The 14700-nt window shown below is 41.5% G+C and overlaps 1 protein-coding gene across 1 annotated transcript in view; it reads left to right on the top strand.

Annotated features, from left to right (window-relative positions):
- ATN1 (atrophin 1) overlaps positions 1-14700 on the top strand; it is a 320704-nt gene that overhangs the window by 292283 nt on the left and 13721 nt on the right. The window lies entirely within an intron of this gene.

Here is a 14700-nt window from a genome sequence, read left to right as displayed (position 1 = left end):
TTATGTTGTCCTCTCTCTGGTTATAACTGGAGATAGTTCCATTTTATTTATATATATATATATATATATATATATATATATATATATATATATATAGCTGCAGACTTACACCTGAGCTAAATGCAATGGAATGCATTAACCACTTGTGTCTGGTTAATGAAAATAGCTGATCTGTTAATCATAATCTTTCTAATATTTCAAAGATTTCTCACCATAAATTTATAACATGCAGGAATTCTTTTCCTCTTCCTGAAATAATGTAACAGTTCTTTCAGTTTTGTTTTTTTGGTCATTTGAATTTGTTATCCAATGGCACCACCTTGGGGTGATTGAAGGAATTGCTGGTGATGACACTCTGAAAGCAAATAACAAAGGTTCAAGGGGCAACTAAATGATCCAAAACAGGACAAAAACAAACTTCATTCATGATTACAAAACAGGGTCAACTGTAATGTACTGTATATTGAACTGATAAGCTAATAAGAACACTATATGATAATTGCACAAAAATTACTTTTGAGGTTTAGCTTTTACTGTGAACCCCGGAACATACAGGGCTAACTGCATCATCACCATTTATTTATATAGCTATCACTAATTCCGCAGCGCTGTACAGAGAACTCATTCACATCAGTCCCTGCCCCATTGGAGCTTACAATCTAAATTCCCTAAAATACACACAGACAGAGAGAGAGACTAGGGTCAATTTTGATAGCAGACAATTAACCTACTAGTATGTTTTTGGAGTGTGGGAGGAAACTGGAGCACTCGGAAGAAACCCACGCAAACACGGGGAGAACATACAAACTCCACACAGATAAGGCCATGATCGGGAATCGAAATTATGACCTCAGTGCTGTGAGGCAGAACTGCTAACCACTGAGCCACTGTGCTGCATTCACTTTAGTAAATGAGCAAGAAATGTGTCAAGAAATCTCTTTGAGAGTCCTCAGAGGCAGAATTGGGGATATAGCACATTCTATTTGTAAACCGCCCACTGATGGGCCAGCTGTGGATGCTGGAACAGCTCTCTAGCGTCGTCCACCGGCAGCAGACCCACAATCATCGAATCGATTGATCACACTTCTTTTTAACGATAATTTCACGCTTTGGAGATAAACTCGGTTTGAAGAGTGAGAAGATTTCTGGAGGTAAATCACATTGCTTCCCACAACACAGGAGAACAGGCCATTTTCCTCTTTCTGAGACTAAACAACTCTTAAGAGAAGCATTGAGTTATCGCATATGGCATCAACATACTTGCCAACTCCCGAAATTCGGGTCTGTCTAACGGGTTCCCTGGAGAGCAGGCAAGTCTCTCGCATCCCGCAACTGCCTTCCCAAAATGACACGATTCGAGGTGAACCGCGTCATTTTGCCCACACCCCACCAACACTACGCAACCCCGCCCAGTGCGACAAAACGTCATATCTGTCGCGGGGGGGGGGGGCCAAAATTACACGTTTGGCTGCGCCCCGCCCCCTCCCACCCTCCAGTCACGCCCCTCTCCCGGAAAGAACTTGCCGAAAGTAGGCATGTATGGGCATCAATCCTTCCAAAGAGGCTTTTTGTCCCTTTAGAGGTAAAGGCCTTGTTTGCGGTGAGAGGATATTTCAGGTTGCAGGAATTAAAGAGTCGTGACCACAAAGTTCAAATATCAATCTTTTATTGCAAACAAGTAAAAATATAATAATAATATTCTTAGCTTCGATAGTTCACGTAGAAATATGTTTAATCAGCAATTATCCAGGATCCCACTCTCTCTCTCTCTAGCTGGCTTGGACAAATGACTGTCACTATTACCGATGGTCCAGGATGAGACAATTTGTGTCGCAGCAAAATCAGCTTTTATAGAAAGGAATCTAAGGGTGCCGGATATTACTAACATTTAAGGTATAAACAGAATTAAAAACTTCTTATTTGTACAGCTATGAGTAATAAACAGTTTCACTTATTCTACGCAAGTAGAAAGCAGTGAAGTTACACCGGACTTTCCAGTACATGTGCAGTTAGCACTGGGACAACGCCTAGCGGATATATCTATATAGATGTATAACGGCTTTGCCTTCGTTACATCAGCATTTCATAATACACACAATAAAAGTTCAAGAATAATAAAATTGAGTTCAGCGGCCATGGCTAGCAGGAGTCCCATGGCTAGCAGGATTGGACACTATGCAGAGGTATGGAAGCTGATCAATACAGATTGCTGGGTTTGAGGCATCAACACAGGGTACAAAATCCAGTTTCACTGAATACCTAGAAGAAATATTTCTGTGAAGTCTCAGATTCCATCATCTCAGAGATCTGGAGACACTAAACAACAGACTGTGTATTATTTTAATGGGAGGAACAGTCATTTCCAATGTTCCGTCAGCACAGAAATGTATCTGCTTTAATTCCAATAAAAAGCATGAAGAGGCTTTCAAACCACGTTAGATTTGCAGAAATTCAACCAATTCATTCATGCAAGACAATTTTGCATGGAATCAGCTTAATTCATTCAACACGCAATGGAGAATGGAGATTTTCTTACATCCGTAGATCTACAAAATGCTCATCATTCCCATCGCAATTCAACATCAATAATTGGACATTTCCAATTCACTTATCTTCCATTCAGCCTGTCTATATTACCAAGGAATTTCACCAAGGTGCTTGTAGATCTCAGGGCTTCCCTCAGAAAGCATGGTATTGCAGTCTGGCCTTATCTCACTGACATACTTGAGACAGATCACAACAAATAGCTCGAAACAGTATAACTCAAGTGATATTGTTTTTACAAACACACGGATGGATCATCAATACTGCAAAAAGTCATCTGCTGTCTTCTCAAAGGGCTGCAGTTCTTGGGAGTGGATATAGATACAGGTGTCCTTACCAGAGGAACGACTCCTCATCATTCCAAACTTGACATACCAGCTTCAGTCAAAGAAACTAGTCTCTATAAGAGATTGTCTCCATCTACTGGGAACGTTCTCCTTTTCTATAGGAAGCCTTTCAACTATATCTAATGAACGCAGCCATGCTTCTCTGGACTACATCAATAAACTTGTATGAAGCACGAATGAGTCTCTCAACTGGTGGCAATAGCCGAATGTGAAGAGTAAGGGAACGTCCTTCTCATAACCAGAATGAACAGTACTCACAACAGACTCCAGTTCCAAGGGATGAGGTTCTTATCTCATAAGTGCTGCAGGCAAGAAGGCTTCAGAAAGAAAAACATCTACAGTTCAATTCGGCATTTTCAACCAATGTTGTGACACAAACATCTCAAAAACAAATTCTGACAACCAGTCGGTAGTTACCTTCATAAAACGGCCAGGGGCCACCAGAGATAACACCATGATGTCAGAAGTGACTGCGGTTATGTTATGGGTGGAAAACAATCTCTTTCTGCACTTCATCTAGCAGGCAAAGACAACAACATTGCAGATTATCTCAGTCATTATCAGATCCACCCAAGAGAATGGCCATCATTGCACAAGGAGCTCTTCCAGTTAATAGCACAGAATTTCGGACTTCCCCAAATAGATTTGACAGCGACAACTTGGACCACCAAGGAACCTTTTTTTTTATTCTTGGCACAAGAATGTCAGGATAGAAGGAATAGATGCCATGCCAGTGCCGTGGTACCTGGGAGGTGAGTGCATATGATTTTAATTGCAATTTAATGGTGTTTGAAGCATATAGGTCAGTGTAGGACCTGCATACAACAAGGACCTTTGATGCTGGGATGCAGGCTTAAATGGTTTGATTAAAATATGAACTAATACCTCATGCTTTAATTTTGCTAGATACACCAGGGGCAAACGCAGGATTTGTAGAGGGGGGTTTCCACACCACGCCACCAGTGGGCGTGACCAGCATGCATGGGGGCGGGGCTATAATATTAAACAGTGCTTGGCTGCTCTCCAACTCTTCCTATCCCTATAATATACATGGGCAATGCTGCATGCACTACTGTTAGGTGCACGCAGCTCTCCCCTTTCAAGCAGAGCCGTGTGAAGCGGGGGCAGGGTCCAGCCACCTCAATTATACAGTACCCCAGGCTTGGAGGGGGGTTTCCAGGCACTAGGCACCCCCCCCCCCCCCCCATCCCCCATCGGTTTGCCTATGCACACATAGATTTGCAGTGGTATATACAAACGCTGAAAACTGCGAAGAGGTTCATTCTGTGGTGCAAACTGAAAATGTGTAATCCAACTTCTGCTACAGTCCTTCAGGTTCTGGACTTCCCGATGGATGGCTTAGACAAGAGCCCTCTCTTTATACAAGGAGAATAAAAATGTCTGCCCTCTGTATTTTTCTAGACTCCAAATTAGCATAGGATGATCTTAATTACAGATTCTTTCAAGCAGTAAAAACAATTAGACTTCCATATCTATAATTATAGAGGCTCTAATGTTTAGATCTTCCACTCAAGTGGCAAACATTTAAGGTGCTGTTTTTGATACTGTTAGCAATCATGTCTACCCATCCCGTGGGTGAATTACATGCCTTGTGGTGTAAGGAACCTTTTATGAACATATGTACAGATAAAGTACTGTTAAGAGCAAATCCTACCTAAGGTAGTTTCTTCTTTCCATATACAATTCTGTGCAAACGTTTTAGGCAGGTGTGGAAAAAAGTAAGAAAGCTTTCAATAATAGAAGTGTTAATAGTTTATTTTTTATCAATGAACAAAATGCAAAGTGAATGAACAGAAGAGAAATCTAAATCAAATCAATATTTGGTGTGACCACCCTTTGCCTTCAAGACAGCATCAATTCTTCTAGGGACACTTGCACACATTTTCCGAAGGATCTTGGCAGGGAGGTTGTTCCAAACCTCTTGGAGAACTAAGCACAGATCTGCGGATGTAGACTGGCTCAAATCCTTCTGTCTCTTCATGTAATCCCAGACAGACCCGATGATTTTGAGATCAGGGCTCTGTGGGGGCCAAATCATCAATTCCAGGACTCCTTGTTCTTCTTTACGCTGAGGATAGTTCTTAATGACATTGGCTGTATGTTTGGGGTCCTTGTCCTGCTGCAGAATAAATTTCGAGCCAATCAGACGCCTCCCTGATGGTATTGCATGATGGATAAGTACCTGCCTGTATTTCTCAGCATTGAGGACACCATTTATCCTGACCAAATTCAAAACTCCATTTGTTGAAATGCAGCCTCAAACTTGCAAGGACCCTCCACCATGCTTCACTGCTGCCTGCAGACACTCGTTATTGTAACGAAAGTTACGTTTTAAAAATGCGCACAGAACTTGTGTGTAGTTCCAACTATATTTAAATCTAAAAGTATCTCAAGGCTACAACAGAAAGTTAAATTATAAAATAAATGAATAACTCTTAACAGTAAAATCATTAATAAAAATATTGATTTAAAAAAAATAATGATTTTTTTTACATTAACTGCATAAGAGGCTTTTAATGCATACTGTATTTATATAAATCTATTTTCCTTGAATACACGTTGTGTGTCATCTAGTGTCATGCATATGTGTCGTTTTTAATAAAAACACTATGCCATGTTAGTCGTCACTATCAGTTGGCACTTATACCTGCACTGTAGCTGGTGCATATGATATGGCTGAAATTGGTGAATTGCATCATTTGGCCTGGCCCCCTAAACTGTCATAACCATTTGTGGCCTATAATAACAGGGGGCAGGGCCACAATTATTATTTATTATTATTATCCTTTATTTGTTAGGCGCCACAAGGTTTCCGCGGCACCGTACACCATACAAACAGTACACTATACAGGGTGAAACAGCACAAAACAATAAACAAAAATACCAGTACTTCAGAAACTCCAGGCAAGTTCAGCAATAGACATGGAGCAGAAGAACAGGTGAGGAGACAGGAGGGAAGACGGCCCTGCTCATTTGAGCTTACATCCTAAGGGAGGGAAAACAGAAAGACACAAGGGGAGCCAGAAGAGGCAGAGGGGAGAGCGAGTGGAGGTGAAGGGGTTGAGTGGATGGTTGGTAGGCTTTAAGGAAGAGGTGGGTTTTCAGCGCACGTTTGAAGGAGCACAAAGTAGGAGAGAGGCGGATGGAACGAGGGAGGTCATTCCAGTGAAGGGGGGCGGCACGGGAAAAGTCTTGGATTCTGGAGTGGGAAGAGGTGATAAGAGTGGAGGAGAGTCGGCGATCATTGGCTGAGCGCAGGGAGCGAGCAGGAGTGACAATGACGTGTGAATCGCGTTCTCAGCCCCGCCCCCATCACTTAACTAAGTGGAGAGGAACCGGGAGGTGGCCCTGCTCTCCCGGGAGTCCAGGAGAGTAGGCAACTATGCAGCAAGTCTCCTACCTTTTAAACACAGATTGTGTACAGAGCCAGAGCTTCAGAATACTGTGCGGTATAATCCACCACAGTGAGGAGATACCTCTTCCCCATGCTTGTCAACTCTCCCTGAATGTCAGGGAGACTCCCTGAAATAGGGGTGATCTCCCTCACTCCCTGAAGAGTCTGGCATTCTCTCTGATGCTAAGCCAGTACAAGACGTGGTTGGCTTCGCCATCTGTGGCATGATGACAAATTCAGAAATTGTGTCCTATCTCCATGTATTGATGCCTATGGAGGTGGCCATTTTCATAGAGACCAAGATTTAATAAAAGACTGACAGGTAAGACAACATGACTTCAGTAATGGAGACAGAAATGTAAAAGACACTTCAGTCTCTAGAGATTAATTAGCTGCTTTTCTTTAATGCATAGTTGCCTACTCTCCTGGAATGTCCGGGAGACTCCCGGTTCTTGCCCCCACAATAGATAAGTGGCGGGGGGGCTTAATGACGCAAATTTCGTGTCATCTTAGCCCTGCCCCCTGCTGTTATTGGCCAAAATTGTGACAATCGTTTAGGGGACGGGGTCAAAATGATGCAATTTGTCAAGTCCCGCCCCCGCACGCCCTCCTCCCCTGGGATCTCCCTGAGGCCAATGAGGAAAAGTTGGCAAGTATGCTCTTCACTGACCTGCTGGCACAGGCAGGGTGTGCTACTATGTCCACATTCACTAGCTAGAAAGGTTCCCAAACTATTGGCAGGAACATAAGGGGAGCAATACCAGCTTCAGACAACAGATGGCAGTGCACAACCAAAACTGACAAATGTGCACTCTGTCACTCACTACAATCAGCACTTCTGTTTAATGTTAGGTCAATCAGCACCGAGAAACCTTACCTGTATGTAGCCTTTATAATGCACTCACTCCTAGCAAGCTTTGCAAGAGTAAAGTGTGGACTTGTGTTTCTCTGTTGCTGCTTCAAAGAGTCTTGTGGGTAAATGTATCAAGCTGAGAGTTTTCCGGCGGGTTTGAAAAACCAATCAGATTCTAGTTATAATTTATTTAGTACATTCTACAAAATGACAGCAATAATCTGATTGGTTGCTATAGGCAACATCTCCACTTTTCAAAGCCGCCGGAAAACTCTCAGCTTGATATCTTTACCCCTTGTTTTGTTTGCCTGTTATTTACTTCAGCTTTGTCTCTCACTATTCTACCTGCTCCAACCCATCCACTTCATCCCTTACGATTCTCCAACCCTTGACTGGAGGTGGTGTGTCTCTGATAACTACCCCAGCCAAGTGATCCTCTCCTGGGAGCCATCAGCACTGTACCATAGTGTAGCACAAGCACTGGGGCACCCAGGCCGCAGACAAGCATCGCAGGACTTACAGAAGGTCCGTATGTTATCTGACATTCCGGACCACACACAGTTCTGTGTCAACCTCAAGAGTTTTGTACGCAACTGACAATACTTGCACATAAATGCCTCGCAGGACAACTGGTTCAACTTCCTCCTTGAAAGGCACATTAATACCTGTCAGGAGCCGGACCTGCCTCAGTCTGGTGCGCTTTTCATTTGTTGCCTCGCAGTTCTCTCCAGTGGGTCCGTCCCAGGTCCCCATTGCAGACTCCTTATTTAAACCCTTTCCCGTTGCACCTCTAGGCTGTCAGAGTGTTTACCTTTTTTTCCTGCAGAGATCCTGGTTCCATTGTTACTCCTAGTTCTATTACCTAGCTGCCTAATCCTGGTGCTGTATCCTGCTGGCCATATATCTGGTTCTGTACCTAACTGGCTCTGGCTATACCCTGTTCTGTATCCTGTCAGCCTTATACCTGGTGCTTTATACTGCTGGCCATATATCTGGTTCTGTACCTAGCTACCTATACACAGTGCTGTATACTGTCAGCTTTATACCTGGTGCTTTATACTGCTGGCCATATATCTGGTTCTGTACCTAGCTGCATATACACAGTGCTGTATACTGTCAGCCTTATACCTGGTGCTGTGTACTGCTGACCATATATCTGGTTCTGTACCTAACTGGCTATACCTGGTGCTGTATACTGTCAGCCTTATACCTGGTGCTGTGTACTGCTGACCATATATCTGGTTCTGTACCTAACTGGCTATACATGGTGCTGTATCCTCTCAGCCTTATACCTGGAGCTTTCTACTGCTGGCCTTATCCTGGTGCCATTTTCTGCTAGTTCTTGTATTTTCCAAGTGCAGTTTCCACCTGCTGACATATTTCTTGTGTTATCTGTCCCACACACAAACTACGCTCTAGACCCCCCCTAAGGGCCGTGACCTGCATACATGCCACAAACCTCATACCTCCTGGTGTTGGTCGCTGGTAACGATTAGCATCACGTTAGATTCCTGCTTCCCAACACGGACACGAGAAGAGGGAACTTTGTGAAAGAAATGTTATCAGATGCTGACTTTCCGGAGATCTGTATATCGGGTGGTGAACAATTCTTATATGTCCGTGGAGGCTCATGTGCAGAATACGCACTGCTAGATTGAGTTAAATATCTTCAAACCTGGAACTGAATAATGCTGATATCCATCTTTTGAAAAACAAGTAATTTGTGTTAGGACGCAGCCCAAACATATGATTACTATTAGTGATCCACATTATATCGAAGTATCAGTTGCAACTTTATTAATTAGTTCTAAGGTGTCATTTATACATTGTAATTTTATACTGTTCGATTTTTTATTTCCAATAAATTAGTCCTTTTTAGAAATACTTTTTCTCATCAATCATTTATGAGATTTATTTTATATGTTTCAGGGTTATTACGATCCCCTAATTTTTTAATCGGCAGCAATGTTTGATTCTCATGAAGCTGCTTATATAGGCCTGAAACAAGCCTCAGATGCTGGCCACTATTTATTAGCAGCCGTTCCGTAGGTCATTCTCTGATGCAGTTCTGCACAGATGATTGTGAAACGTTGGCAGTGGCTGCCAGTGAGTCTGTGGCTCACTGTGTAGAGGTCTCACTGCTGAAACCCAGACTTCACAGATTGAGCCCCACAGCACCAGATTCCTCCCAGGCACCAGCAGCGTCAGATCGCATAAGAAACCCTGTGACAGAAATGTAACTGCAAAATTTTGGCAAAATATTGAGACTTGCAGCTCCTGCATAGAAAGTGCCTTTTATGGTGCCCTCTGCGGTTACAGGTAAACAATCCTCTTGATCACTATCATCATCAGCTTTCTCCACATCTGACCTGTGCGGTTCATCCCAGTCTCATAATGTCTAAATCCTTTTATTGAACTGGGGATATCAATGACTTTTGCTTGGCGCAGGATGTTGAAATCCGCCTTAAAAATTCTGTTATACTTTGACTTTCTGTGAATGGAAGGTTCTCATTGGCTCAATGTTGGTCTATCCCAGTAAATGTTCTAATGCTCTTATTGGCTGTAGAGTTTAGTCCAGCCCTCTTAATGTGGTAGTAAGACTGGTTAATACAAGGGCATTCCAACAATTGCCAATGAAGCAACCAATCTAATGCCTAGGAACCCAACTACTATACTGTAGATACGCTGTTGGGAGCAGTGGGAAGACGGAGATGAGATGCAGACACAAGTGCACGTTTACTAATATTGCAGTTCAGTAGAACATTTGCACAGAAACACAACAACCAATTATCAATGAGCTTTTATCTGTCTAATGAAGTTAAATAGTGAAAGCAAGATTGTGATTGGTTGCTGTGGTTATGTGCAAATTTGCCACCTGTCTAACAATGTAAACAGCAGGGAGTGGTGGAGAATGGTGATTGGACTACATATTATATATGTAAATATACAGGTTTTACCTTGAGATCTGATCTACTGTCTTGTCCCCATCATGGATAAATGACCAAGGGATTAGCTTGCACTGAGAATTGTCAACTTCTCCCTTGTGTGGTTGATTTTATGCTGTATGTTCTCATAGTTTTACCCTTTATCTTTCTGCGCCTTCCCTTATCATGTATCTGTTTTTGGGATTTCTAGGGAGAATCGGTTTTAATGAGCGTATATTTGCGGTCATAAGTGTGTAAAGGCTGCAAGACAGTCAATGCTGTCACTGAGCAAGAGACGTATCATGAAACAAGGATTCCTTTATCTGTTGCTGAAAGCCGGCGTTTGTTTACATTTGTGTAACTAAAGATAATATCCCTTTATCTAAATCCACATCAAAGCCAATGTCCGGGGCAAATACGTTCCGCTTGTTTATATTTAACATTCTGAAAATACTTAAATAATAAATTTACCACTAATTTACCATCAATTTACCATCACCAGCCACTGCTTTTGAAATATATCTCCAAAAGTTGGCAAATCAACCCTACTGTATATCTCCAATTGTTGTCCAGGCCCCAACAAATCAGAATAACCAACATAACATTAATTTGAATTGGAGACTTCCTCCAATCCAGACATAGGTGGAATCTATTAGAGATTGCTGACTTTGGGTCTGAGTCATTAATTAGTAATTTTGCACCTGGACAAAACCATGTTGCATTGGAGGGGGAGGTAAATTTAAAATGTGGGAACAGGTTTATAGCTGGGGTAGGGCATGTCCTAGATCAAGTTTAAATTTCAGTGTAAAAATAAAGCTATCAACAAGTATCTGTGTGCTGCATGAAAAAAACAGACAGTATTTAACTTGTGTGCAAAATAATAAACTAATTTGCATCTCTTGCATTGTAACATGGTTTGTTCAGGAGCAAACTTACTCCTTTTTTTTTTTTGCTTTGCTCTCCTTAATGACTGAAGCCCTTTATGTCTTTCTGAGATATTTTATGTGATAAAGAGATAATCTTCATCCAGAAAAGCTGATAATGAGCAAACTAGTCTTCTTTGAAAATAAAATAGATGTCATACTGCATTTCCATCTGGAACTCGACCATTAGCGAATACTGAGTAGCACTGAATACACCTTCTAGGTCATGTCAATGGGTCCATATGATTCTACATAGAGCCAGCAGATAGGAACCCACCCATCGTACAGATTTATTTAGTGATGGACACATATCCAGTCAGAGGGCCCGATTAAAATCTGAACAAAAGAGCACAGAACTTGGGAGTAGTTCTGACCGTATTCAAATCCAAGCGGATTTCGAGATGAGTTTCGTTTTAAATCTGGGTGTTTGCTCTGCCTAAGCTGTACTTGCGTTATGTAGACAGAACAGACACAAGCGTAGTTGCAATATAAGGTCACATATAAGGGGCAGCACGGTGGCTTAGTGGTTAGCACTCCTGCCTCACAGCACTGAGGTCATGAGTTCAATTCCCATCCATGACCTTATCTGCGTGGAGTTTGTATGTTCTCCCTGTGTCTGCATGGGTTTCCTCCAGGTGCTCTGGTTTCCTCCCACACTCCAAAAACATACTAAGAGGTTAATTGGCTGCTGTCAAAATTGACCCTAGTCTGTCTCTCTCTGTATGTGTGTGTACATTAGGGAATTTAGACTGTAAGCTCCAATGGAGCAGGGACTGATGTGAATGAGTTCTCTGTACAGCACTGCAGAATCAGTGGCGCTATATAAATAAATGGTGATGATGATGACATCAGAATGCATAAATAAAATTATTTATTAAAATAAATGAACAACTCTTGACAGTATAATCATTAATAAAAAATATGGTTGGTTTTAAAAAAATTATATATGCATCTCTATGTTCTATCTTACTTGCATACAAGTGTTCTGTGCTAGCTAGTGGCACACATACGTGTACTTTTCCATACAAAGACTATGCCGTAACAGTCATCACTATCAGTCAGCACTTACACCTGCCCTGTGACTGGTGCAAGTGATACAGCTAAATACAACTTAAGAGAAATCCAGGGCTTTCATCGGCCGCATCTGCGTTGGAGCGCCCTTCCTGAACATGGCCTTCGTCCATCCGAGTCTAATGGCCTGGTTTCACTATCCCTGAAGAAGCCTCGCTTTGCACTGAGGTGAAACGCATAGAGTGAAACGCGTAGGCCCACGACCAGTAACTCTTGCACCACACACTCTGACTGCACAAAGCACGTCCGGTAGCCGCCTTCGTTTACTGGAAAACCGCTATATGCAGAGAAATTGAAACGGAACAGAGACCCTCCGCTGCCTTAAGGGGGGAAACATCCGTTGCAGACCAGGCAATTAGACTCGCCACCAATTCTGCTGGGTACCCACTGAAATTTTGCTCCTTACCAACACCTACACTGATTAGGGACATATCGTGTGGACTAAACGTTAAGGACCTGAGTCATTAAGCAAAGTAAGGCAAAAAATGGAGTAAATGGTCTCCGGGACAAACCATGTTACAAAGCAAAGGGTGCAAATTAGTTTATTATTTTGCACATAAGTTAAATACTTTTTCATGTAGCACACAAATACTTGAGAGCTTTATTTTTACACTGAAATTTAAAGTTGATCTAGGACATGCCCTACCCCAACTATAAATCTGTCCCCACATTTTACACTTACCTCCCCCTCAAATCCAACATGGTTTTGCCCAGGTGCAAACTTACTTATTTTTTTGCCTTTCCTTAATGAATCAGGCCCTACAAGTTTTTGTATATGCAACTGTTCATGTGACAGGCATAACACACTTGCTAAACATTTGGTTATCATTGTGATTCATTGTTTACCATAGAATACTACAAATGAGAGTCCCTTTTTCACAATATTTTTTTTAATTTTGGTGTTTTGTTTATATATAGAGTGTGTTTTCTAATACTTTCCTCTCAGTGTCTTCTGCATTAGTTCATAGGTGTTTTTCATACACTATTTGCATTACTATCTTTAACAACTGATACACACTGTCATCTTCTATTTGCGCTTTGGGTAGGAATTTTGTTAGTTGGGAGCTATTTTAGGAATTCACTCCCCCCACATGCCTATTGGCAGGATCTCTCACACTGTTAGGGCATAGGGCAGTGGAGATAATACACTACAATAACCGATATCTGTAGATGTGCCCACGTCTAATTGCGTCGCAAGTCAATGATATGCAAAAATGTATATATGGACATATGCAAACGCATTTTTTGGTGTGTACGTGGAAATGCATATATTATGAAACAAAAATTGACATACATCAGTGTGTGTGAATAGTTCAGGAGTAGAACAGATGTTTAGAGCAAGTCTACGTGACTGGGAGATATCTGTAGGAACAGCTGGAAATATCACGCAGTATTTATGTTACAGACGACTGTAAATGTCCATCCAACAGCGTGGACAGTAAGGGGGGTATTTAATTGTCAGCGAGGTTTTTTTTTCCCCGCAGTGGTAAAAAAAAAAAAAAAATCTCCCGCAGGTTTTTGACGGCAATAGCGACCGTTTTGAGTTAGCGCAGCGGGAAAACTTGTGCAATTCAATTGAAAAAGAGGGAACGCTGCCCCCGTGCGTTAAACATTATGTTCGCGAGATTTTAGGGGAGTGAAGGGGAGTTTTAATGCGGTCATGTATAACACCAAAAAAAGGTTTTGCATACATTTCCATACATTAGATTGCATTACACATTGATAATATCTACATTACAGTACTTTCTTTAGCATATTTTTTAATTGAACTGTTTTTTTTACCATAGAATCATCTATACCATGTCAAAACAAATTACTACATTCATATTTGTACCAAAAACATACATAAATATAATTAATTAGTGATTTTATTTTATTTATTTTTTTATGTTTATTTTATTTCATTATTTTTTCACAAGAAAATCAACTTACACAAGTTAGGCATTAGTGATAAACATAAGTTTAACTTTTTTTCCTACATTATTACATGATTTCAAATACTTTTCAGAGGTTTTTTATTTTTAACACACCCCAAAGAGGTGCGAGATAAAACAGCATATTTTCCTGCTTAACGCGCCGTGTTAAAAAAACAATTGAATAGCTTTTAACGCGGCTGCCTCTCGCACACTCTATACTTTCAATAGACCTTCTACTGGAGCGCGAGAGGACCGTTTCATGAAAAAAACCCTGAGCGTTACAAACGGAATTGAATCGCGGGTAAAGTTAACCTGCTCGAAAATGATAAAAAAAACAGCGTTAAAATGACTTAGCGCGGTCAAAAATAAAACTGCAAGTGGGTGACTAGAATTCTGCAGTCAGTAAAATCACAGCTAAATACATAAGTATCATGCAAACTGACATAAATCCACGGACACGGAACTGCAGCTTAGGGTTAAGGTCCTTTTACTGGCACAGAAACATTCAACAAATGTGGAGTGAAAAAGGATCAAAGGTTATTACAAATCTCCCTGTTACTGCTCGAGGGACAGATAGTGGAAGCCAACTGATTAATCTTGCCAGGTATTACTAATGCAAACTGACGGCGTTCAGATAAATAACTGGAAATAATGGATCTCACAACATGTCGTTCACTTTACAGTTCAAAAAATGTCCCAAGTTTTAA

This window comes from Mixophyes fleayi, chromosome 6, assembly GCF_038048845.1.
Source record: "Mixophyes fleayi isolate aMixFle1 chromosome 6, aMixFle1.hap1, whole genome shotgun sequence".
Classification (NCBI taxonomy): Eukaryota; Metazoa; Chordata; class Amphibia; order Anura; family Limnodynastidae; genus Mixophyes; species Mixophyes fleayi.
Note: the sequence above shows the minus strand (reverse complement) of the source record. Positions and strands in the feature narration are given on the sequence as shown.